The sequence below is a fragment of the Myotis nattereri genome, assembly GCF_964212035.1.
Source record: "Myotis nattereri genome assembly, chromosome: 13".
Classification (NCBI taxonomy): domain Eukaryota; kingdom Metazoa; phylum Chordata; class Mammalia; order Chiroptera; family Vespertilionidae; genus Myotis; species Myotis nattereri.
Genome location: NC_138088.1, coordinates 49164425 through 49191465, shown reverse-complemented (window position 1 = coordinate 49191465; position 27041 = coordinate 49164425). Strand labels below are relative to the sequence as shown.

At 41.6% G+C, this 27041-nt stretch overlaps 1 protein-coding gene across 4 annotated transcripts in view; it reads right to left on the bottom strand.

The window, feature by feature from the left end:
* The window catches only part of ADD3 (adducin 3), a 131303-nt gene extending 122576 nt beyond the window's left edge, over positions 1–8727 (bottom strand). For 2 of the 4 annotated variants that reach the window (XM_081104735.1, XM_081104736.1), the window contains exon 1: positions 8414–8727. The gene's annotated coding sequence lies outside the window, so the exon portion shown is untranslated. Of the gene's footprint in view, positions 1–6273; positions 6652–8413 lie in introns of those variants that run through there. The other 2 variants (XM_081104734.1, XM_081104737.1) reach the window with 1 other exon arrangement.
* Between the last annotated feature and the right edge of the window lie 18314 nt (positions 8728–27041).

The window sequence follows — 27041 nt, the reverse complement described above, 5'->3', positions numbered from 1 at the left end:
TTTTGATTAATCCTCACCGGAGATTATTTTTATTTTCTTTTCAAATTGAACTTGTACCTTTCAAATTTATGGGTTTGTTGTTTTTCTAATATATTTTTATTACTGATTTCAAAAGGGAGAGGGGGAGGGAAATGGAAACATCAATGATGAGAGAGAATCATTCATCGGCTGCCTTCTGCACACTCCACATTGGGAGATCAAGCCCGCAACCCAGACATACGCCCTGACCGGGAATCGAATTGTGACTTCCTGATTCATAGGTTGATACTCAACCACTGAGCCATGCCAGCCGGGCCCAAAGATATTTTTCCATTGATTTTGAGAGAGAGAGAGAGAGAGAGGAGGAAGGGAGAAGAAGAGACAGAAACATCCATGTGAGAGAGACACATTGACTGGCTGTCTCCAGCACACACCCAAGGCTGGGGATGAAGCCCGCAACTGAGGTACATGCCCTTGACTGGAACTGAACCCAGGACCCTTTAGTCGGCGGGCCAACACTCTATCCACTGTAGCTCTAATTTCTGAAGGATTAAAAGTAGAGTGCTCTTAAAGAGTCCCTGGGGAAGCCGTGATCCCAAAGTAGAGTTCTTCAAACATACAAAATAAGCCTAATTACCTTCTCCATGAGGATACTGAGTAAATCCATCTTTTTGCTATGGCATTTAGTCATTCCAGAAGATCAAAAGATGACAGGATGAGAATATTGTATGGAAAAGGAAAAAGGAAATGCTGTCCTTGCAAAGGATGAGCTGAGCCATTGTGGAAGAACTTCACAGAAACATTGCTGATGGTGACAAATTAAAGGCATACATCAAGTCCCCAAGATACTGAAAAACTCAGCATTTCTCCAGCCTGATTGCTTTTTACATCATTGGAATTCCAACTCCCCCAGCAGGCATTCAACAACAGCCATGGGAGCTGAGTAAAGCAGGCTCTGAACTCACTCCTGCATTGTCCTTCCCTCTTCCATCAAGGAGGTACGTCCTAAGTGGCAGATGGGGAGTAAAAATTACAAGGATAAATTTAAAGGGGTATGAGAGTTACCAAAAAGAATAAATTCATGTATGTTACCTAGAGTTAGGTTTTCATGTTGCTTAATCCATTGCTTACCTTGATGCTGATTTGCCTTAGTGCACATTGTGAACACTACATTTTATTAATATATACAGTATATTTCCTGAGACATTGATTTTAAGAACATTATGTTGTTTTTGCTCTTAAGTTTCTAAAAAGTGTTTTTATCCCCTGGTTGGCTGGTTGTGGGAAATTTTTAGCCTATGGAAATCATGTATGCCTACTGCAGAAAAAAGTGAGTTTCATAACTTGAGGTTCAAACTGTAGCTTTGTTTGAGGAGGTAGCAACCTTAAATGCTAGTTAATGTACTACCTATACATACACCAATATCCTCAGGCTCAGTTTCAGGCAATTTGAAGCAAAGAGGTTTCAAAGTTCATCTTACATCAGGGAATCTTACCATTCACAATTAAGCTTAAACTAAAGCCAACTTTTAAAAAAAATAAATTTAAAGTTTATGGTGGTGATTCAGATCAGACTGACATCAAGTAAAAGCTCAATTTTGATCTAAACTCGTTATAAAGATAGAATTATGTCAAACCCTATGTCTTTTACAATAACAGTACAGCTTTCGCATAGTTAAAAACTAGTCTATACTATCTTCCTAAGACTGAAATTTATTAATATGGTAAACCTTTCAACATCAAAGATGGGTTCCATCCACTTCATACCTTTTCGTGACCAGGCTACCACTTTTTGGGTTATGCTAGACAGTACTGACAGCCACATTCATTCTTTAAGGTTTCTAAGATACTCTTTGTTAAATTGCTCCTTCAGTGTAGTAAGTAATGTCCTAGAAAGCTAAAAGAGATTATTAATGCAGCTTTTCAAAGATACTCAACATAAGGAAACAAGAAACTGATTCTCTTCTAAGCTATCATCTAAGGCTGTAGGGTAAGTTACACAGTACTTTCTTAACATTCAGATATGTTTTCAACGGTGCAAATAAGTCTGAACATTATTATGAAACTTGTCTAGATATTTAAAAATCAACATTAAAATATACATACAATAAATAAACCAAGAAAATTCCCATGAACCTTTTTTCTCCAACACTTTTGGTTAATTTTCAGTTATAGTTCTTGTTCTGTGCATGCTGTTAGTACTGAAATACTGCATGAATGCCAGGTGACCTTTCCTGAAAGGAAAAGTATCCCCAAGTAGAATGGTTACATGCATGTGTGTCCATACTAGCTACTGCTGGAAGAAAGAAATAATTAAATTCATCTAATTATCATACATAAGGGATAACAGACTTTTTTTTCCTTTCAAGTCAATGCCAATAAAAGACGTCTAACCTGCATGACTTAGAGAGGATTCTTAATACAACCCATTACAGTAAAAATTTGAGATTGTCTTGGCTTTTGGCCAAGAGGATTTAGTCTCCAGCAGAACCTGAAAGACCTCATAACAATCTCATCTATAAATACTTTGGCAAGGACCCCAAGATCCAATGATAAAGTGTTAACATAGAAGACATAAAATAAAGTGTTAGGTCACTCATTTTGAATCTGGATGACATGACAGCCTATGATTGGTCAATTAATTTCAAATAGAGTATCTACGTTTAAAGGGAAGAATAGTACTCTGGATTAGACAGTAAATTTTTTCCTATTCAAACTCTATAAATTTAATATTTCCAAAGAAATTGGAAATAGCACTGAATATTGTGTTTATTTAATGTGAGAAACAGAGTAGTTAGTAACTTGTGTCTCTGATACAGCTTGAGCTTTTTAAATTCAACATATGCTTATTTTTAAACATTTTCCCCTTATATTACATTTCACTAACTTGTCAAAAAAAATGACTTATCAGGTCTCTACAATAATTCTATACATTACTTAAAATGGCTCCTAATTTAGGTTATAATTAATTTTGTTTTACCTATCAACTACACTGGTGAAGTAGCAACACACAGGAATGTGAGTGAAGTCACAAGTTCCATCTTTTCACTTAAGGTTAATTTTAAGGGCAACTCAGGTGGAACTTAAGACAGATATAAGTTAAAAATCCATCTCAGGTGGGTATGATGTTGGTAATTAGAAGATCAGGCCCACTGATTTAGTGCAGAACCTGAACCTCTTGTAGGTGCATCATTGCCCGATGGGCCAGTTGGAGCCCTATATACTTGGCAAGCTTTAAAAAAAAAAAGATTTTAATGTTATTAGTAATTAAAATAATATACTCTAGCATCCTAGCTAAACATATGTTGTGTGAAAATCCTCTTCCAAAGTCAAAAGGTGATTCTACTTAATGCAGAATAATCACCACCCTTCAGGTTTAAACACAACCTATTGGTGGTATTAATATTGGAGGGTGTGGCTAAACAAGACACATGCACAGCTGTAGTCTTGGGCATACTGTGAAGTATCATTTGCAACTATTACCAGGAGTGTAATAGAGTTTAAAGGCTCACTAGTTACATGGGCTTACTCTTGGGCCAGACCCTGGGTTCAGAACTAACCTGTGCCACCTGGTAATTGTATACCTTCGGTAAAATACTTAACCTCTCTGGGTCTCTGTTTAGTCATTGGGTTGTCATGAGGATTAAGAAAATTAAATCATATAAAACTGTGCTTGGCACAGAGGTAGAGCAAATAAATATTGACTGTTACAAATATTTGCTGAGTCTTCACCTGGTGGGTAGCATGATATAACCGTCTTCAAAAAAGCGTTTTTAATATACTGATGATAAATACATAAAGCACTTACTCAGCACCAGACTATATTCTAAGCACTTTACATATAACAACAGGGTTAAGCTAAGGTTCTTATACTATTGTCCCATAACATTCTATACACTCAGTTTGTTCAGAGTTGGGTTTCTATGCATTTATGTGATTTCTTCTCTCAACAGAAGTGTTTCTTATATCCTGATGACATGCATAAGTTTTGCCCAGTAGTGCTAACAAACTGCTTTGAGATCAGTGACATTAAACAGCTAACAACCTGTACAGACTTAGGTATAACAAAAAACATACATAATAGGCCTGCTGCAGGAAGCCTTACAACCTTAGATGTTGAGCCCCACCCTGTATCTATCAGTGATGGCAAACCTTTTGAGCTCGGCGTGTCAGCATTTTGAAAAACCCTAACTTAACTCTGGTGCCGTGTCACATATAGAATTGTTTTTATATTTGCAACCATAGTAAAACAAAGACTTATATTTTTGATATTTATTTTATATATTTAAATGCCATTTAACAAAGAAAAATCAACCAAAAAAATGAGTTCGTGTGTCACCTCTGACATGCGTGTCATAGGTTTGCCATCATTGATCTAGGTTTTAGATTGTGTGTAGGAGGTGGGCTGGTGCTATGTGCTCTTAGTCTCAAAAAACATTCTGGTTTTACAAACATCAAATCCATACTTTAAATACCATTGAGCAAAACTCAGATCCATTACAGTATAACATTATTGGAAAAAAAGGGGGTTAGAAATAGCAAAGTGTACACTGTTCTTTTTCAGAACATAAAATTTATATTCTGAAAATAAAACCCTTCTATAATGTAAAGTATTTCCTAGGTAGATGATCACCTAAGTCATATGTTAAATATTACCAAACATTTCCTTATATCACACATGTAAAAACCTACAAAATACTGAATGCTTATAACCAACTATCTCAAGGAGTATTAAATTATGTTTAACACTCAAAACAGACACACTGCTTTCCCCCCTCCCCCCCCTTCAAACGTAACTACTATCAACATGCCAGTATTTGAGGTCAATATTAACACTGAACTCTTTAGGAAGATGAAAAGTTAAACAGCAAAAGTGGCCATTTGGGGGGGGGGGGGGAGGTCTGGTCCTTCCCCTGCAAAGTTAATGTGCTTAATTTAAGCAAAGGAAAACGAGTTACAGGGCAAATATAATGCAATCGAAACTGAGATATAAAAACTATACCTGTGCTCCAAAAGTAACCCAACCCTATAAATGAGTCGTTCTCATACCTAATTGCACAAACATTTTAATAGTTAGGCATCTTAATTTTCAGACGACAAATGACACCGTACCCTTCTTTTATTCTCCAACAAAAACCCTCACTATATGTCTTCTAAAGCCAAAATTAAGATGTACTCATGGGCATGCTGCACAAACACTGAATCCCAAGAAAAGAACCACTTCATTCCTGCTAAGTCTAACATGCATAATTGAACATAAGCGTGCACATAGGTTCAGGTAGCTGGTTCCAAGCCCCAGAACCTTATCATCTCCTTCACCCAACTTGCATAAGAGCATAGCCATGCCGGGACTCTTGGCTGAGTTGAATTCCATGTCTCTCCAGACCACCCCAGCAGGTCAACTGCAAGGGCACACGTGCCAAAGAAATTAGTGGTTTTCCTTACGCTCCCATCGTAAACGGGCACCTACTTGCAATTAAATCTCTGCAGCAGCAACAACAAAAAGTTCACCTGAGGCCATTCTTGGCATTTTAAGAGAGGCCTAGCTGCTTCTACCTGTCTCTGTGGTCTTGCCTGGCTATAACAGCATACCTCCGAAGAAGCTGGACGCGTCCCAAACACCGGCGAGCCGGACCTGCTGCCAACTCCGCTTGTCACCCGGGGTGGAAAACTCAACCTACCTGGTAACGCGTGTTTCTAGGGGGCGGGGGTGTGTGTGTGTGTGTGTCTGTGCGCGCGCGCATGTTGGGGCGGGGGGGGGGGGACGACGACGGGGACGCGGGTCGCAAGAGAAAGGTGGCTGAACACTTCCAACTTGTAACAAAAAGTGTCTTAAGTAGGAAAAACAAACCGAACCAGCGCTCCCTCCCGGGTTACCTCCACCTTTCCCGAGCGCGGGAACCTCCCACCCGCCGGGAGCGCACCTCCCGAGCGCGAGGTCCCCGGGCCCCCGACGCTGCCGCGCGCTCCAGATTTTTACAACTCCCAGCCCTCGCCCCCAACATGCGCCCCAGAGTGGGGCCCACCCCACCCCGCGGCGCCCCCAGACCCTCCGCGCAAATTCGCTCCCCTCGGGCCAACCCGAAGCTCCCAGTCCGGCCCCTGGGTGAGGAGGGGGGGGTCACCGGCCGCGGGGGCAGCCAATAGGAAGTCCCCTCGCCTCGGCGAGCCACCGCGCTCTCGACCCCCGCGTGACTCCCAGAAGGGTCCCCGCACGCCCAGCCTGCGGGAGCGGCCGCGGCCCCGCCGGGAGGAGGGACTGAGCCCCAGCGCCGGCCCGTCCCTCAGCTTTACCTCCGAGCGCGCAGCCGGCTTTGTGCTCCCCTCCCTCTTTCTCCGCGGCCGCCGGCGCTGCAGCGGCCGTCTGATCCGCCGCCGCCGCTTCTTAAGCGCCCCAAGGCTCCAGCGGGGAGGGCAGGAAAGGGGAGGAGGCGTGAGGAAGGTGGGACTAGGAGCCGAGCCCCGGGCAGCAGGAAGCGGCGACACCTGAGTCGCCGACGCCTCTCGCTCCGGTTCTCAAAAATATCATTTAAACCCCACTCCTTCCCCGCGCGCCCCGAGTGCTGACGACCGTTACGGGCGGCGGACCGCGGTCTGGCGGGACTAGCCCGGCGCCTCTCGAGCGTCCGTGGCCCCGCCCCTCGGCCCCCGAGCGTCCCTGGCTCCACCCCCTACGGGCCGCCTCTCGCAGCCCCCGAGCGCCCCTAGTCCCGCCCCTTGGGCCCCTGCGCGGCTTAGCCCTGCCCCTCCGAATCACAGGACGTCCCCGGCCCCGCCTCCTCGAGGCCACGCCCCTCGGCCCCTCGCGCCCCTCCGGAGCTTTGGCCCCGCCCCTTGCGGCCCCCTCCACTCGCGCGAGCGCCCAGTCGGTGGAGCTGCGGCCCTGGGGGTCTCCACGAGGGCTTGGCTCAGGCGGCCGCCTGGCACCTCTTCCCCCGGCGTTGCAGCTCGGATCCGAGGCGTCCCCTGAGGGTCGGAGCGGGAAGCGACCCCGACAGAAACCCGACTGCGAGGGGAGGAGGAGCGCCTCGGAAGTGTCGCCCGCTCTAACCTGGGCGAGACCCCCCACCCCCCCATTCGGAGGCTGGGCGGCCTCTTTCCGGGTCCGCCTCTGCCGTCCGCACTGATCGTTGGGTCTGCAGGCCTGGGTCACTGCTGAGGTCCAAGCTCCGCACGCCCCCCATCGGAGGGGCCTGGATTTTTCTCCTGAGCACAGTTGCCCGTGGGGGCGCCTCCTCCCCCTTAGCTCCACCGAGGGGCAGGGCAGGGGCAGGGGCATGGCCTCTCTCAATCCTGCTACCCTGGGACCCTTCGAGGGTCTTCACCCCCCACTTTGGCCGCCGCCCTTGTGGCTTTATGTGAGCTGACCTCCTGGAGGCGAAATGTCGAGGCGCCGCGAGCCTTCAGAATGAATCCGGGGCCTGGGAAACTTTGCAACATGCAATTGCCGGGAGGTGGCTCCATCCACAGGTGACACTGGGCCGCCCACCCCGCCGCCCAGCCACGCTTCTCACCACAACCTCGTCTCGAGGCAGACCTCTCAGCCACGCGCACCTTGCTCTGCCACCCACGACTTGCACATCCCTCCCGCACACACGTCCTCCACCCCCGGCAAGCATCCACTCCCGAGCACACCCCTCCAAGCGCCATTCTGGTTATTCATGGTCCCTGGGGTCCACCCCACCCGAACGCACACAGCAAACTTCATTCCCCACCCAAGATCCCTTCGCTTCCAAGCCACGGTGCATTTCCTTTCCTTCCTCCCTGCAGACTCTTCCCCCTCAAATACTTCACGCCATCTCCTCGTCTTCATCCCCGCCCTCTCCCCTAAAAATGTGCTGATTAAAATGTAGTTTCCTCTTCCCACATATGAAGCGTGGAAAATGAATCTTGTCTTGGCATAAACTGTGATTCCATTTATCCTCGTTTTCTCTCTTCACTGGACTACGGCTATAGACATTTTTAGTCTACCACCATCTCCCATCTGCTCAAAAATCTAGCCACGCTTTAAATCATAAAGCATGGTGATGGGATCGTGAGGAAGGCTGCCTGGCTTTGGGGAGAAAATACTTTTAAAAATGCTTAACCCGTCATTTTTATTTGGCATTTAAGAATATCTGCAGTATTGGAGAGAGATATTGGGAGTGGCTTTTAAAAAGCATTTTAAAAAGCAAAAAAAATGAAAAGCCTTTGCTTGCATTGAGGTTAGCCTTTTTATGAATAGCCCCCCTCCCCCCAAAAAAGTATGTTATAGGCACATATCAGACAATAGTCTCCTCTGTGCAGGGCATTTGCCAGTCACAAATCTAGACGACCCCCCTCCCCCCCATCAAAGGAAGGCAAATTAACACAGCCCATTTTAAGCATGTCTGATGAGCAATCTTCTCCCTTGCACACAGCTTCTGAGCAAAATGGGATAAAAAATCGTGCTTACCCGCTGAGGATGCGAGGCTTTCTTCTGTGCAGGGCAGTAGACGCGGGTCTTCTAGGTGTGGGTTCTGCAGTGCTGCACAGAAACCCGCCGCAGCCTCAGACCCGCGGCGGCGGCGGCAGAAGCAGCGGCAGCAGCAGCCGCCAGCAGCCAGCAGCCAGCAGCCAGCAGCCAGCAGCCAGCAGCTTCTCCCAGTGCTGAGTAGTAAAGTGTTGTGACTTAGGAGAGACTCCACAATTAGCATGAGGCGCTTGCTTATAAGAGAGGAGGCGGAATCTTTCTTAAAGGAATGGGTTTGGTTTTTCCTCCCCGCGATTGCTTCATCAGAAGCAGAAAAGGGTGGAAGCGGGGAGTTTTTTTGGACCTAGGAAAGCAGTACAGCTGTGGGAGGTCAAGGTTAAAATAAACTGGGTGATCGAGGGACCGACTTAATGTGAGTCATTGAAATGCTAGAGTTTTAAAGAGCCCTGATAACTTCAAACATTGGGGTCTGGGCAAAAATAAATCCCTGTACCTTGAAACTGATTAGTATTTCATTTTCAATCACTGCACCAAAATGGAAACTATATAAAGAGGGGTTGTTTAGTATTTAATACAAGAATAATAAAATAAAACTCATTTATGTGGCTGGGAGCAATGGAGTCAAGTTCTACTAATACCTATTAGCATGCCTGAGATTTCAGTATTAGAAAATATATTATTGACAGAGGTTAATCTGTTCACATGTTATAAAAATCACAATATTGCCCTCGCTGGTTTGGCTCAATGGATACAGCGTCAGCCTCCGGACTGAAGGGTCCCAGGTTGACTCTGGTCAAGGGCACATGCCTGAGTTGCAGCTCCAACCCCAGTAGGGGTGTGCAGGAGGCAGCCAATCAGTGATTCTCTCTCATAATTGATGTTTCTCTCTCACTCGCCCTCTCCGTCCTCACTAAAATCAATAAAATATATCTTAAAAAAATAAAATAAGTAAAATAAAAATCACAATATTATTTATAGAAAACCCAAAATATGTAACATTTAAAATAATTTTAGCAGCTGGGCCAGCGTGGCTCAGTGGTTGAGCATCAACCTATGAACCAGGAGGTCATGGTTCGATTCCAGGTCAGGGCACATGACTGGGTTGTGGGCTCAATCCCCAGCAGGGTGCATCCAGAAGGCAGCCAATCAATGTTTCTCTCTCATCCATGTTTCTATCTCTCTATCCCTCTCCCTACCACTCTCTCTAAAATATCAGTAAAAACATGGGTTTTAAAAATAAATAATTTACATGTATAACCAGGTTTGTTATTTATCACTATTCAGAAATAAACTTAATTTTATTCGACTTGTGCTAAATTTCCCTGAAGCAGGACCCTACTATATTGCTAAGGATACTGATTAACTGGAATACATTTAATGTATGTTTAATAGCCACAAAACCACTTAAAAACTGGAGCACATCACATGGTACAGTTGAAATAGAGTTTAGAGCTCACTGACTCTAACCCTGTAATATCACAAGTGGAAAAATTAGAAACACAGATGAGGACAGAGAAGGGACAGAGGTGGGGTTGACACACGTGAGGCAAATAAACAATAGGTATGAACATACACACTGTTTCACATATACACATTGGGAGCTGAGCAGGACCTGTCACAACAACAACAACAAAAGTAGTTTCACTCAATGACAGTATTTGTGCACATGTAGTATAAATTAAAGAATTATATCAAACAAGTACTTATAATGTATGTAAATATTAGCACAAATTTTGCCTTCTGGTTTGGAGGTGTTTATGCTAGAAAGTAAAGAAGTTTGTCCAGGGAAATTTTGGGGTTTTTGTTTTTTTGGGCTTTTTTAGGTAATCTCCAAGGAAACTTAGAACATTTGCTTAAGTTCCACAGGATGACAGGGCCTCCAGCTCCTGTCTGTTTTCTTATGCCCATTGGTGCCTCTGTTCCCTTTTGTCTTCATCCTTACACATGCCTGCCCAGAGGGAAAGTTGGTTTTGGAGTTGGGCAGGGGAAAGTATTGTAGAGAATTAATCCTGGCCTTCAGAGATGCTTGTTGGAAGTTACTTTTTGGGCTAAGAGCATTTTCTCTCTCTTTTTTAAAAAAATATATTTTATTGATTTTTTTTACAAAGAGGAAGGGAAAAGGAGAGGGATAGACAGAAACGTCAATGAGAAAGAAACATTGATTCAGCTGCTTCCTGCACACCCCCTACTGGGGATGTGCCCGCAACCAAGGTACATGCCCTTGGTCGGAATCGAACCTGGGACCCTTCAATCCTCAGACCGACACTCTATCCACTGAGCCAAACCGGTCAGGGTGAACATTTTCTCTTAAATCCTGATCTGGCATTCCTAATAAGGAACCTGGCACTAATGCAAATGTTACAGTTAAAGTCTGTGTTATATTAGACGGCACAGCAAATTTTGTGTTTTGTGTATCTGGCAGGACAATTTATCACCTGGATTTTTTAAAAAATGCCTCCTATAGGAAGAAAATTGAAGGAAATTAGTCACCCAGTTTCTTCATTTGTTTTTGTTTATCTTGCTCTTCTGCCAGTAAGGCATTTTATTTCATTACCAGGTGGTATTAGACAATGACTATAATGTCAATTATCTGTATAATTCAAAGCAACCCCCCCCCCAAAAAAAATTAAATGCATTTCTTGGTATCTTCCCAAAAGGTCTAAGCACAGTCTCTTATATAAAGACACTTAATAGATACTTTTTAAAAAATGAATGCACAAATTAATGAATGAATAGCCCCCCAGATATCTAGAAGCTGATTACAAAGTGTTTTTGTTTGTTTGTAATTTGCATTGTGCAAAACAACTGACTCCATTCTCTACTTCCCTTCTCTAACACAGTCCCGATCTAAGAGAAACAATCTCCTTTCTGTAGAGCTCTTAGGCATGCCTGATTTGTATTCTCCAATTAAATTGTAGCCACAAATCTCCACATGAACTCTGGGTAGATCAAACAGTAGCTGAGACACTTTCTGCCAAGAAAACACAGGCTTAAATTTCAAAATTCCAGTGCTCTAGTTCTTCTAGCTGTGACACCAAGTGATTACGTGACCTCAAACTAGTTTCTTGACATGCTCATGACTCAGTTTAGCCATCTTTTAAGTGGTGGTGATGGTGGATATAATACCTGCTGTAACTACTTCGTAGGGTTGTTATGAAGTTCAAATGAAATAATAAATGTGAAAATGCTTTGAAACTTTCAAAAGCACTAGGTAATATAAGGTATTATTCTATGCAGATGTACTTAAAATCAGATATCTAGTTCAAGGGACTCTACTCTAAACAACCTGTTTTACTACTTATTGTCTCAGAAAGCAAACAGGTTTATCTCTCTCCCTGTGTGTTTACACACACACACACCCTGCTGCTCCCAATTTAGCTTCTCCGTTCTGAAGCTTTCCCCTGGTCTGGGAAACATGCATCTGCAGTGGAATATGAAAAACCAAGACTTTACAGACAGCCCTCCCCCCTTCCTTCTGCAAAATTTCCCTTTTTCAAGCTCTCAGACAGAAAAGTGAAGTCAGTGAAGCACAACAGCCTTTTCATACTGCGTAGTGCCATGTATTTAATCGGAGGGGTTAGATGAGCCATTCATCTGAAACTTGGCCATGCTACGTACATTTCGATCACCCTTTTGTGCCAAGCCCATCTGGAAAGTACTTGGGGAACAGAGCAGGAAGGACTGACAGGGAACTCATGCTAATGAGTTCTCCATTCCCCAAGGAGACATAATCAGGGCAATACGCAAGGATGCCTCAACATATTTTATTAGCACTATGTGACCTATATGGCTTATTCTCAAGGAATTACCTCAGCCAAATATCTGACAGGTCCTTATACACCTGTTTATGTAATCAGGCCTGATAATTTCTGTAACATTAAGGAACTATCAGCTCTAGGGTTCTCTTCCCCCACCTTCTTTATTTTAAAGGTATTTATCCTTATTTAAATCTATTTGGTGGAGCCTTTTAAAATTGTCACCATAACTTCTAATAAACAAACAACTAGTAAATAAACAACTAATATAAAGAAGATACTCCCAACGAGAGGCTCCTTCATAGGTAGCACATAAAAACTCATACAAAATCAATTAAAGTTATCAGTTTCTGTGTAGGAAAGAAACTGCAAAGTGAATACAAAGCATGCAATTGCTGTGTGAACCCTAAAATATGTCAGTTCACCTATCTTTTCATCACATGATCACATGCCTTAGGATTTCAACTAATCATGTGTGTGATTGTGTGTGTGTGTGTGTGTATATATATATATACATATATATATATTTATATATATATGTATAGATAGATAGATAGATAGATAGATAGATAGATAGATATATGAATTATGTGATTGTTTTCATCCTTATGGCACTATTTCTAGAATGTGATCAGGAACTATCTGCAACAGAAATACTTGTAATTTGTATTGTCTAAAACAATAACTCCATTCTCTACCTTCCTTTTCTAACAGAGTCATGATTTAGGAATTTCCTAAAATGCTGATCCTGAGGTCTTATCCTTGAATTACATTTGTTCGGGGCGGACCCCTGGATTGAGGGCTTTTCTTAAAGCACCCTGCGTGATTCTCTTGCACAGCAAAATTTGGGCACAGGTATCCTATAGAAAGAATGCAATGTGTGTAGACTCTCAGAGACACTATGAGTGAAACGTAGGTGGGTCCTTTTTCATGATGTGAGAGGGATTCAGAGAAGATTAACTTTGGCTCCACCAGGTCTCTGGGGTAAACTTGAGCAAGATACACACCTCTCTGAGTCCTATTATCCTCACCTGCGAAATAGTACCTGTTTGACTGTGTTGTTGTGAGGATTAAATGGCATATGCAGAGCTTCTACTCTAATGCCTGACACATAATGGAATTAAATATATGTTCATTCCCTCTCTCCTTATTCAAAAGTGAGTTTCCAGGTGCATTCTTCTTGTTTAGTGTCCTTAGTATGCTTGGTGGAGAAATTAGAACTTGTAATTTAGTAATAGCTAATATTTTGAGTTCTGATAGTATGCCAGTACTGACTGCTTTATATGCATTATTTTATTTCATACCTAAAATAATCCTTGAAGGTAGGTACTATTATTTTCATTTTAGAGATGAAGGAACTGAAGCTTAGAGAGGATAGGTAACTTGCCAGGATCTCAGAGCAAAGAATTAGTAGAGCTGAGATGCAACCCAGTCTTTCTGACTCCAGAGCCTAACTGTTCATTATGCCGTATGTTTTGTATATCCTCTAAGTGCTTAGATTCCAACATATGAGCCAGTCCCTTGGAAGGAATAAGCAACTGCAAAAATGAAGTTTACAAACATGCCAGATATACAGACAAATGAATGTCATCATTTCCTTATTTTTGAAGTCTTTGTTAGTTGCCCAGAACAGAATGTGGCATATAGTAGGTGTTTAAAAATATTTATTGAATGAATGGAAGGCAGAGCTTTCATCAGCACTCTTTTTAAGCAACTGATGTATCTAAACCCAAGTTCTAAATTGTAAACAAATTGATGATCTGATTTTTCAGACCAACTTATAATTTGACGTAATGCAAGTCACTAAATTTTAGAGCTATAGACCATTGTATCATTTGCAACAAATAGTTCTTAAGCACTTGCTATAAATTATGAACTAGTTTGGCACTGGCAAGATTATTTAAAAAGAAACCTTACAACATAACCTATGCTCTAACCATTTAGTTGGGTAATAAACACAAATATATGAAGCAACTAGACTGCAAAATCATCATGTATGAGATAATAAACGTGAAACTCCTAGCAAATGGTAAATGTTCAATAAATATCTGCCTCATCATCATTATTTTCTTCTTCAATAACTAAGAAGACATAATTCTTATAGTTTTATTAACAATAAGAAGAAATAATAATTGTTGGGGTTTTTTTTGCATTGTAATGTATGTCATTTATTACTATCTAACTGTGGCTTTTACAGTCATTTTTATAAAAAGATAGAATAGTTTCCTTGCACTATATAGTGTTATTTTCTTTATTTTATTTTATTTTATTTTTTTTATTGCTTAAAGTATTACAAAGGGTATTACATATGTGTCCATTTTATCCCCCCGCCCTAGACAGTCCCCTAGCCTCCCCTATCCCCCAGTGTCTTATGTCCATTGGTTATACTTATATGCATGCATACAAGTCCTTTAGTTGATCTCTTACCCCCCTACCTCCTGCCCCCCAACCCTCCCCGGCCTTCCCGCTGCAGTTTGACAATCTGTTTGAGGCAGCTCTGCCTCTGTATCTATTATTGTTCAAAAGTATATAATGGTCTCTATTATCCATGAATGAGTGAGATCATGTGGTGTTTTTCCTTCATTGACTGGCTTATTTCACTTAGCATAATGCTCTCCAGTTCCATCCATGACGTTGCAAATGGTAAGAGTTCCTTCCTTTTTAGAGCAGCATAGTATTCCATCGTGTAGATGTACCACAGTTTTCTAATCCATTCATCTACTGATGGGCACTTAGGCTGTTTCCAGATCTTAGCTATGGTGAATTGTGCTGGGAAATAATAATTATTATAGCTACCACTTAACGAGTGATTATATGTCAAGCATTGTGCTTAGCATTTTACATATATTTAATAATCTTATCAAACCTGTTAAATCAGAATCATTGAAACTATTTTTCAAATGAAGAAAATAAGGCTCAGAGAGGTTAAATAACTTGCCATGCATAAATAACAAGGCATGAATTTAGTGAGTATACCAGCACCAGGCTAAATAGGACATATAAAGAGTTTACAAGGAATTGGGGAAGAGAGGGTCAGTTCCTACTAGAGAAAACAGATGACGTCTCTGAGGAGGAAGAGCAGAATTGTGATGGGGGAAAGATGGGGAAGAAAGGCCTTTGATGATGGAGGAGAGAGGAACAAAATATGTATGTGTTTTCTGAGACAGGGCCCCCTGCACTTTGCTCAGGGCCACACTCATGGTGAATGCACACCCTAGGCCTCTTCACTGAGCAGAGACTGGAAAGTATGAGGTGTGTTGGTAGAACAGCAAACAAACTCTGTTTGCCTGAAATGAAGAGTTGGTGTAGGGCAAAGTTAAAGTTTATAGAGTCTCCAAACCCACAACCCTGAAAACTCAGCCTTCATTTTCTGATAGCCTATTTATTTTATTTATTTTTTATTTTTTATATTTTTATTGATTTCATAGAGGAAAGAAGAGGGGGAGAGAGATAGAAACATCAACAATGAAAGAGAATCATTGATTGGCTGCCTCCTGCACGCCCCCCACACTGGGTATCCAGCTCGCAACCCTAGGCATGTGCCCTGACCAGGAATCCAACCGTGACCTCCTGGCTCATAGGTCGACGCTCAACCACTGAGCCATGCCAGCCAGACTATTTTCTGATAGCCTTTTTAAGTAGCCCCATCTCCAGTTACTTTTCATTAATTCACTCACTTATTTTCATTCATTGAGGAAACAGTATGTATTGAACTGCGACTATGTGCCAGCCACTGTTCCGGGTGCTAGGGATAGGTCAGTGAATAAAACGGACAAAAATCCTTGCACCCACGAAGCTTTTATTGTACTGGGAAAACACAGATGTTAACATCAACAAATCAGTAAGTAAGGTTATTTCATATGCTAAGGGCTATGGAGAAAATAAACAGACCATTGAAAACGACTAGGGGGGCGGTGGGTAGAGTTCTACTTTCCTTAGAAGGCCTCTTTGAGGAGGTGGCATTTGAGCTGAGACCCGAATGATCCCAAGTTGTCAGATGGAAAGAAAAGTTAGTTCAAAGGTCATGAGACAGGGACTGGCTTAGTGGTTGAGCGCTCTGAACAAAGGGCAGAGGGGCCCCAGATTTGGCCGGAGAGCTGGGCAGGGACTAGAGCAGACAGGTCTGACAGATCAAGGTGAGAGTTTGACTTTGGGGAGGTTTTAATCAAAAGAGGGATAGGGTCTTGTTTACATTTTTGAAATTTCACTCTCACCTCTGTGTGAAGAATGGACTATAGAGAGATGTGATTAGAGACAGGGAAGCCAGTTAGGAAGCCATTAAAGTCATTCACACAAGAAGAAATGGGCTCTGTTGTAGGAGTGGCTGTGGAGATGAGGAGAAGTCATTAGACTTAGGGTATATTTTGGAGGTAGAGCTGGCATAACTTGCTGCTAGAGGCATGTGGGGGAATAAGAAAAAAGAAAGGAAGAGAGGAATCTGTCCGGAATGATCTTCAAGCCTTTGGCCTGAGCATCTGAGTGGATGGGGACACAATTATCTAAGACAGAGAAGACTTGAGAAGAAATAGTATGACAGGTAAAGGTGAACACTGCTCTTTGGTTATGTTAAGCTTGAGATCACCCTCTTCTTCTCTTCAGAGTACTTATCCCACTCTATAATTATCTTGTTAATTTTTTGTACTTGTTCGTTAATTTCCTCCCCATAAAAATCTTCAAAACGGCAAGAAATTGGCTTCAAGTGTTCATGGTTGTATCCCTAGAGTCTTAAAACACTAACTGGCACAGGTATATGCTCAATAAATATTAGGATTTGTGGAGTCTGGTTCATGGTTCTCAAACTTAAGTGTTCATCAAAACCACCCAGGCAGCTTATTAAAAGTTTAGAATCTGCCCTAGCTGGTTTGGCTCAGTGGATAGAGCGTTGGCCTGTGGACTAACGGGCCCTAGGTTCGATTCCAGTCAAGGGTATGTACCTTGGTTGTGGGCACATCCCCAGTAGAGGGTGTGCAGGAGGCAGGTGATCAATGTTTCTCTCTCATCGATGTTTCTAACTCTTTATCTCTCTCCCTTCCTCTCTGTAAAAAATCAATAAAATATATTTTTTTAAAAAGATGAATCCTTTAAAAAATAAAAAGTTTAGAATCAGCCCGGCCAGTGTGTCTCAGTGGTTGGGCATCAACCTATGAACCAGGAGGTCACGGTCCATTTCCTGGTCAAGGCCTGGGTTGTGGATTTGCTCCATAGTGTGGGGTGTGTAGGAGGCAGCTGATCAATGATTCTCTCTCATCATTGATGTTTCTATCTCTCTCTCTCCCTCTCCCTTCCTCTCTGAAATCAATAAAAATATCTTTTTTTTTTAAAGTTTAGAATCAGCCCTCACCCTAACCTCTCCCCACCAGGACTCTGCTTTAGTAGGTCTGGGGATTGTACTCAGGAAACTGCATTTTCAGCCAGCACTGTAGATGGGCAGTGGTCAACAGTCTAAACCAGTGGTTTAGATATATTAGTGTTCATTTGAATATCTTAGAAGCCACATTTCAGCACCATACCAAAAGGCTACAACGTATGGCTTTAAGAATTCACGGTATTTTCAAATACACTCAAAACATAAGGTGTTGATTTGAAAGATTTTGAGAGAAAACCATTGAAAGACTCCTGGGGTTCCTACTATTTCATCTGACTTACATTGGAGGGCAGGAAGGGATCACTAAGAAGGAATCTTCGTGTGAAGAAAGAGGACTCCCTAAGAGCTGGGGCAGTCCTCCTCCTTTACCTCATCTCCAAAGTGTGTGTCCCACACCTACGTGCAGGTGTGTGAAGTTCCTTTACTTGGTAATTATAGTAAATGAATGTTTTTGTTTGCACGGCATCTATTCCCCTTTCCAGTAAGAATGCTTCAGTATCCCTACGGCTGCAGTCTTGATGCCCTGACCTCTGCCTGAGCAAGGGGTTGGCACCAAGGGGGACCAAGCAGATGTTCCCTCTCCGGCATTTGATTCTTGAGGAGAGTAACACAAAGCCTTAAGAAGATCAGAGCTATCTTGAGGGAGGTCCCTGAGGAGAATGTGACTGAATACTGCCACAAGGATCTCACAGAGTTGGCTTCTGTCCTCCAATATCTGATTCTTCGGCTTTTCCCTCAATTCTACAAGCCATGAGCCTTAGTCTTACAAGCTTTCTGCTTAAGGCAGAGAGGTCTCAGTTGCCCGCAGTATAATCTAAGACACAGCAATTAGATTCATTGCAATTAAAATCTATAATTAGAGGTAAAGTCTTTAAAACAAATTCTTCCTGGGAGCAGGAACACGCTGACCTAAGCTTTCGCTCCAGTGTGTCTGAGAGCAGAGCCTGTGCAGCACTGTATCAGGCAGAGGGGAGTGAGAGGGCTCCGTGGCTTGACGTCAGTTCTACCACTGGGGTCGGAGGAAAGGGATGACTGGGGTACAACACATAAATTCCACTTCACAAGTTTGCACTGAGTGTACAGGAGATAAACACCTTGCTGGAAATTCTCGATACTCTTGTTCTGTAGTTTCTGCTCAGCTCTCTCAGCTCCTGAGTTCCTATCTTCAGACTGAACTTTCAGGGTAAAGCAGGCATAATTACTGGGACACATAGACCTAAGACATCAATTCATGAACATGAGAACGCATAGTATTAAATTTAGTCCTCATTTCCTTCTGTGGCCCCTAGGGGAAAATAAGAACATCCTGTCCTTCGAATCATTTGGGTTAAATCCTAGTCATCTGTTGACCTCTCCCTTCCCCCCCATTTTAAAACAGACCTATAATTCTTTAAGACTCCAAGAAATTGACTTAATTCATGTCTTATAAGCAGTATTCTTGGGACAATACAAGTTTCTCACAACCTCTTTCCTGGTGATTACTGAGATTAAGTCACAGCAGACAGATAGGATGCTGAAGGAAGTATGCTTATGTGTACCACACCCAGGGAGAGATAAGGAGCATGTGATAGTAAGGGAAATCTAATCACTTGCAGATTATATGCAGTATAAATGAAGATCAAATGTGAACACCCTAATTAATTTATTTTTGTTTTTAATGGTGGTTGCTGTTTGTGAAAACTAACATAACAACAAAATCTGGATATAAATCTATGTTAAGTTTGCATGGCAAGTCATTTTCATTTCAAAAAGGGGTGGGGATCATTCTTATCATTGAAACATAAAATAGGATTACTAACTTTTTAAAAATATTTTTTTATTGATTTTAAAGAGGAAGGGAGAGGGATGGAGATATAGAAACATCAATGATGAGGGAGAATCATTGATAGGCTGCCTCCTGCACACCCCCTACTGGGGATCGAGCCCACCACCCAGGAATGTGCCCTAGACTGGAATCGAACCTGGGACCCTTCAGTCCCCAGGCTGACACTCTATCCACTGAAGCAAACCGGCTAGGGAAGATTACTTTTACTGAGCACTTACTATGTGCTAGGTACTATTCAAACTGCTTTATAATGTAAATACCTCATTTAATCTTTACAACAACCCAATGAGTTATTGTCCTATTATCCTTGCTAAGAAGCAATGGAACTGAGCCACTGAGAAATGAAGTAATTTGCCTAAAGAGCTGGTAAATGGTAAAGGTTGGGTTTTGAGTCCAGATAATAAAATGGCTCCAGAATCTGGGCTCTTACCCTCTTTCCTACTACCTCCCAACACTGACCAACTAGTGAAACAGCACCTGTTCTTTCCTTCTATCATCATTTGAGACCCTTCTAACGCTCACTTTGAATATTTAAAAATTACATTTTGAAAACTACCTGAGCCAGGTAATCAATATGAACAGGCTTTTCAGGAGCCAAATTGCTTGGAGGTTACTTGTTTACTAATCAATGAGCCTTTCCAGCAGCCTTGACAGAAATTTACTTACTCAGATTTCACATTAAGTAATGAGAAGGTAGGGAATCTAATCTAAGTCAAGTCTACAAATTCGTGAACAAGGACTTGGTTTTCAAATTCCCCAAAGGTCATACTCTGTTCCAATGGACTTGAGAAGGGGGAATGGGTGGCAATGTCTCTCAGAAAAGTGGGATCTTTGCAAGATGGTGGTTGTTACTTCTTTGCCAGGGAGGCAGTTGAGACACCGGTCTGGATTTGCATCTGGGAGTGAGGAACCTGGGTATGGAGAGAGAATGATATAGACAACAAACATCTTAGTTCCAAATATTTGGAGGCTCTTCAAGGCCAGTGTGGATTTTCTGAGCCAGTTTTCCTGGAGTCTGGCCATGGCACAACATGCTTCAGCCCAGAAGGTGGTAGTTTCTTGAAGACTCTTCTTAGTCTCTTTCTTTTTCTCTTCCATGAAATACTGAATTTTCTTTTCCTTAATATAGAATTGATCCTACTGTGACAGCTTTTTAAAAAAATTGATTTCAGAGAGGAAGAGAGAGGGAGAGATACAAACATCAATGATGAGAGAGAATCATTGATCAGCTGTCTCCTGCACGCCCCCACACTGGGGATTGAACCGGCAACCCGGGCCTGTGCCCTGATCGGGAATTGAACCGTGACCTCCTGGTTCATAGGTCAATGCTCAACCACTGAGCCAAACCGGCTGGGCCTGACTGCTTTTTAAAAGTTTGCCAGAGTTTTTACAGGATGTACCTCTGGTTGGGCTTGGCCTTTGTAATTTCTGGGAGTAAGCAGCTTCCCTCCTTCATATCATTGCTTTCTTTATATACAACATTAATTCTTTTATTACTGGCTTAGGAATTCAAATGCTAGAAAGTGTTCTGGGGAAAAGCTCAGTAGAAGAGTCACCAAGATGATTGGGTTCTGCAGTAGTTAGCTGTGAACTTGAGCAAGTTACTTAATGACTTATTTCTGAGGAGTGGGATTAGGAGGGTGAGGGACACTGATTTTTTACTTTAAATGCTTATATATTTGAGTGGTTTTACACATATAAATATTATTTGTTTAATATTTTAAAACAATAAGATAATAGCTAAATTCAGGAACATACATTTAAGCACTCAGCTACCTTTTCTTAAATTTCAGGAGTCCACACGTAGAAAATACCTTTTCAAGAGAGATGGATAAAGTCCATCTGTTTCCCTTGGCTAAAAAGAACCTCAGAATTGAAAGACCATCTTGTTTGATTCCCTAGAACAGTGGTTCTCAACCTTCCTAATGCCACGACCCTTTAATACAGTTCCTCATGTTGTGGTGACCCCCAATTTCATTGTTACAAATTGAACATTATTAAAGCATAGTGATTAATCACAAAAACAATATGTAATTATATATGTGTTTTCTGATGGTCTTAGGCGACCCCTGTGAAAGGGTCATTCGACCCCCAAACGGGTTGCGACCCACAGGTTGAGAACCACTGCCCTAGAAAGACACCCTCCTATCCAAGCCCTCAAGGAAGGAATCTGGAACCCCTGACATCACAGGGTTCCTTCCTACCTCTCCACTACTTCCTTTGGACTGCAGATAGGGCCAAATGTTTTGAGTGGAGTGTGACTGTTACAAGGGTTTTCCTTGAAAGGAGGTGAGAGTTGATCATCAGATCATTTTCCACAAGCAACCTATGTGTGCACTTGGGGTTAAGAGCTGGTGACTATAAATAAAGCTCTGTGGCCCAGGAGCTTGCCTTCCAAAGCTCAGCACTGTAGACCTGTCACCAAGCATTTACTATATGCCAGTTCAATTAAAGAACAATGTTGATGAGCCCTTGGGTTTGATTTTTTTCAAGGTGCCAAATTGCCTCACACAATATAATCTTCAACAACCAGGCTACATCACCGATTCTAGCAGATTGCTTCCTGAAATTGTTCCACTAGCAGTAAGGATTAAGAGAATAGCAGTTGTAACTGGTTGAGTTCATCCAGTTATTCATTCAGTTATTCACTTGTCTCTCTATTCTATTGTCAATAGTAAGACATAGAAGTTAGTGGCCAGCTGGGAAACCTTGGAGTCAGAAACACTTGAGTTTGAATTCCTGGACTGCCACTTACTGGTTGTAAAAGCTAGGCAAGTTGTATAACCTATCCAAACCTCCAGTCCTCATCTATAAAACGGGGGCTGTAGTCAAAAGGTTGTTGTGAGGATTTTTAGAACATTTAAAGAGCCTAGCACAATACCTGGCACATAGTACATGCTCAACCAAAGTTTGCTATTACCATTCATGAGTTAATATTCAAAAAATGTATTGATCACCTGTATTGTGTGTCAAGGTTTGTATCAGATTAGAAATTTTTAATATGATTAGGATATAATCCTTGTTTTTAAGGAGGTTAAATGTAGACCAGAGGTGAATTCAGGAACTTCCTGAACTTGGATGGGGAGAAAAATCGCACATCTTTATTTTTTTACTACTCTCTAACTAGAATTTAACATTCCTTCATTATGAATTTATACCACAAATCACAGAGGTACTTACAGTATATGTCACTTTGTCATCAACATAAATCAGCAACATTTTTAAAGCATGTTATAGTTTTACATAAATTTTAAAATTTCATTTATGCACATCATTACTTTGAAATTATAATAGCAATTAGGCCCACTGTTAGATCTGGGAATTGTGTTAATAAAGAAGCGCATATATAACTATATCTCAAATTTTGTTTTATATTTTGAAAGCTATGTATTAGTTTATTTATTTTGCATCCCTATGTATTTCATTTTATGCATTTTAAACCAATGTTCTGAAATGAATACCCAACATATATTTACCTTGTATAAGGATATCATCCATAACAGCACTATTCGTTATAATGAAAAACTGAAAACAAACTACATGTTTATCAATAGGTGAATGGGTAAATCAGTAGTAAGATATTCATACAATGAAATACTACCAGCAACAAGTATGAATAAACCATTGCTACATTCAGCAACACGGGTGAAAATCACAAACATAAGATTGAGAGAAAGAAGCCAGACACAAGAGAGAACATACTGTATGATTCAATTTATATGAAGTTTAAGAACAACTTAACAAATCAATGGCGTTAGAAGTCAAGATAGTGTTTACCTTTTGTTGGGTAGGGGATGGGAGGGGTTGTGGCTCTGGATTATGTGTTGATCGAGAGGCTAGCAATGTGTACATGCTCACTTGGTATAAATGCATTGAGCTATTATCCATCTATCATTTGTGCACTTATAGTTGTTATACTTCAGTAAAATTTTACCTTAAAAAGAGGGGCCTTATGCTTCACCAGCCTGCCAGAGGGATTCATGGCATGGAAAGGATTAAGAACCTTTGGTCTAGATAGAGACACAAATTCAGAGAAATTACTATTTTACAACATTTTAAACACAGCCTGATGTTCCAGGCCATTCCTGATCCCAGTCTTCTGTCCTATTGACCTTTTAAGTATAACTCATACTTCAGACCAAGAACCCGGTGGGTGTTGTTTTTTTTAAATATTGAAAGGATGGTCACTACGGCTGTAGGACAAGAATTACAAAGTACTGCAAAAGCACAGAGAAGGGAACCACTAATTTTGCCGAGGGTGGGCAGAAAGAAATCTCAGGAGAAGGTGCTCTCTGAACAGAGCCTCAAGGGATAAGTGGACTTCCAGCTGAATGGCTTCCTGTCAAAGCGAGCAGCGGCAGATAAAAGTAGAAGTGTGCTGTGTTTGTAGGACACTGAGTCATCTGATGTGCTTGAATCCTGGGGAAGATGAATGGGTTTGGAGGGGAAAAGGTAGGAGGTAGGTGAGGGACGGTTTATCATCCTGGGAAAGCAAACAATGCCGTTCGTTTTTCTCTTTTACTGAAGGAATGCACACGGAGAAGAGTGCCCAAAGCATAAGTGTACAGCTTGATGGAGGTGCACACACTGAACACATCTATTTTACTAGCACCCAGGGCAAAAGAGACATTAAGAGCCTCCCAGAAGCCCCTTTCACAATCTCTACCAATCACTACTGCTCCCCAACTTTGCCAGGAGCTGCTATCCTGCTTTCTTTTTTTCTTTTTTTCTTTTAACCACTTTATTGAGGTATGATTGACATATAAAAAGTTCTAAATGTTTAATGTATATATCTCTATGAGTTTGGGGATAAGAATACATAACAAATGCATCACCACCTGTAAACATATCCATCACCTCCCCAAGTTTTCTCCCACCTCCTTTATTTATAACTCTCTTTTTTTCATGGTAAAATTCAACATAGCATATATCCTGTCTTAGCAAATTTTAAAGTATACAATACAGTATTGTTAGCTATAAGAACTACGCTGTATAGTAGAGACACGAACTTATTTATTTTGCAGAACTGAAACTTTGTAATCTTTGACTATCACCTCTCTATTTCCCCTTCCCCTCGCAACCACTATTCTACTCTATGCTTTTGGAGTTTTTGTTTGTTTTGTTTTAATACATTTTTATTGATTTCAGAGAGGAAGGGAGAGGGATAGAGGGAAACATCAATGATGAGAGAGAATCATTGATTGGCTGCCGCCTACATGCCCCCTACTGGGAATGGAGCCCACAACCCAGGCATGTGCCCAGGCTGACACTCTGTCCACTGAGCCAAACCAGCTAGGGCTGGAGTTTGACTGTTTTAGCTTCCACATATAAGTGAGGTCATGGAGTATTTGTCATTCTGTGTCTGGCTTATTTCATTTAGCATAATGTTCTCCAGATTCATCCATGTTGTCACAAATAGTGGGATTTCCTCTTTTTTTTTATGGCTTGAATATATATATATTATCACCTTTCCTTTATCCATTTATCTGTCGAGGGGCCCTTAAGTTGTTTTCAAATCTTGGCTATTGAGAACAATGTTACAATGAATCTGGGAGTGCAGGGACTCTTCAAGATTCTGATTTTGATTCCTCTGGATAAATACCAGAGGTGAAATTGCTGGATCATATGGTAGTTCTATTCTTAATTTTTTTTGAGGAACTGGCATACTGGCTTTCATAGTGGCTGCACCAATTTACATTCCTATTAGCTGCGTATTAGGGTTTCCTTTTCTCTACATCCTTGCCAACTTTTAACATTTATTTTTTATTTTTATTTTTTAGTAACAGCCAACCCAGTAGGTATGAGGTGATATCACATTGTGGTTTTGATTTGCATTTCCCTGGTGGGTAGTGATGTTGAGTACTTGTTTGTTGGCCACAATAGTGACTTCTACCACCATAGATTGGTTCTGTGCTTTATTTAAAATATGTACTCTCTTGTATCTGGCTCTCTCACTCATATTGGTAAGTGCAACATAATTTCATTGCATGTAGTTGCAGACCATTGTTACCTAAGTTTTAAGCAGGGGAGTGGCATGGCTGACCTCTGTGTTGGGAAAATCACTCGAACAGTTCTGAGGAGGAGGAGAGTGGAAGGACAAGAAGTCCCTCGCAGGGAGCTAAGCAATAATGTAAATGAGAAATGATGAGGGCCTGACCCAGAGCCCAGGCAGTGGGAGTGGAGAAGAGGCGGACAGATCAGGGAGTCACCCTGAGCTCTGGAGAAGCAATTCAAAACACATGTTCCACATACAGTGTCCTTCAAACACAGAGGAGAGCACTTCACTGAGCGCTCAGAACCAGAGCAACATTAATTGATCACGGCATTGGTTTGGGTGCTTGTCAAGACTTAAATGAAACAAGCCACATCCTCTAAGAGTCTGTTGTCATAGGTGACAGAAATGAGACAGACCAAAAGCCAACACAATGTGGACTAATGAAGGAGACTTTAATGACCTCACATGGTTATGGGAGCAGTTTTGCAGTTGAGCTGTTTTTCTTAAATATTTTTGAGAAGTTTCAACATAAAATTTAGAAAACAAAATCAGCATTGAAGAGAAATCAGAGGTAGGGAGACAGTAGGGAAGAGTGTTAGCAGAAAGTTGGGAGGCATGAGGCTGCTAAGGGTGTGAGATGGTTGTGTAGGGCAGGCATATGGGGAGATAGTTGGTGAAGCATGAAGTGACAGCTCATTCACCATCTATCTTAATCTCATGCTTCTCAAACTCAGGTATGCGCACTGCTGGCAGCATGTCAAGAGGTGCTTGAGTCACCTGATAAATATGGTACATCTTTCTGGCATGTTTATTTTACCCTACGATTGGGGAGGAGGATGCCATTTATATGGAAGCAAACATGAAATAGGATACAAATTATATGTGAAGTTTTACGATAAACCACAAGACTTCAAGTAATTTTCTAGCCAAATCCTTTGGCCTGCAGCCCCAGTGCCACCCTTGCCATTAGGTGAAATTCAGAGGAAAAGTTTCGAGAAGCCCAATCTCTGTGGAACCTAACTCCATGCTCTACTCGATGATGCTAGGACCCCAACTGAGTCCTCTTCCAGAATGGGTGTGTTACTCATTCAACAACATCCCTTCCTTCCTTTATTCATTCATCCCAATAATATTAAGTCAGGGATTACCGTGTACTAGGACCTGAGAGATTTTTTATCCTATATAATATCATAAACTCCAAAAAGGGCTGTGTCTTTAAAAAAAATTAGAGTCCCCTCAGCATTTGTCAAAGCTTGCATATATTAGATGTTCTAGGAATATTTGTTGACTTGAAATGGGATCTTTGCAAAAACCCAAGGAAGAGTTAGAAGAAAGACATTAAAGGAGAGAAAGGGATGATTGAGTGTATGTGAACTAACGCCTAACCAATATGAACTAAATCTATTGTTTCACCCATGAACAACTCTGAGATGGTCTTTAAATTATATCCAAGGAAACAGAGAGTGAGTAGAGTAACTTGTTTGATGTAACAACACCATTAAGTGACAGAGCACAGATTCAACCCCAGCTTTGTCAGATACTAAGGTTCATGGAAGTAGCTATGGACATATAAAATGCATATATCCTTTGACCCAATAATTCTGCTAGGAATTTATCCTTGTGATATTGTGTTTTATAATAAGAAATATATTTTTGGTCTTTGTCAGTAT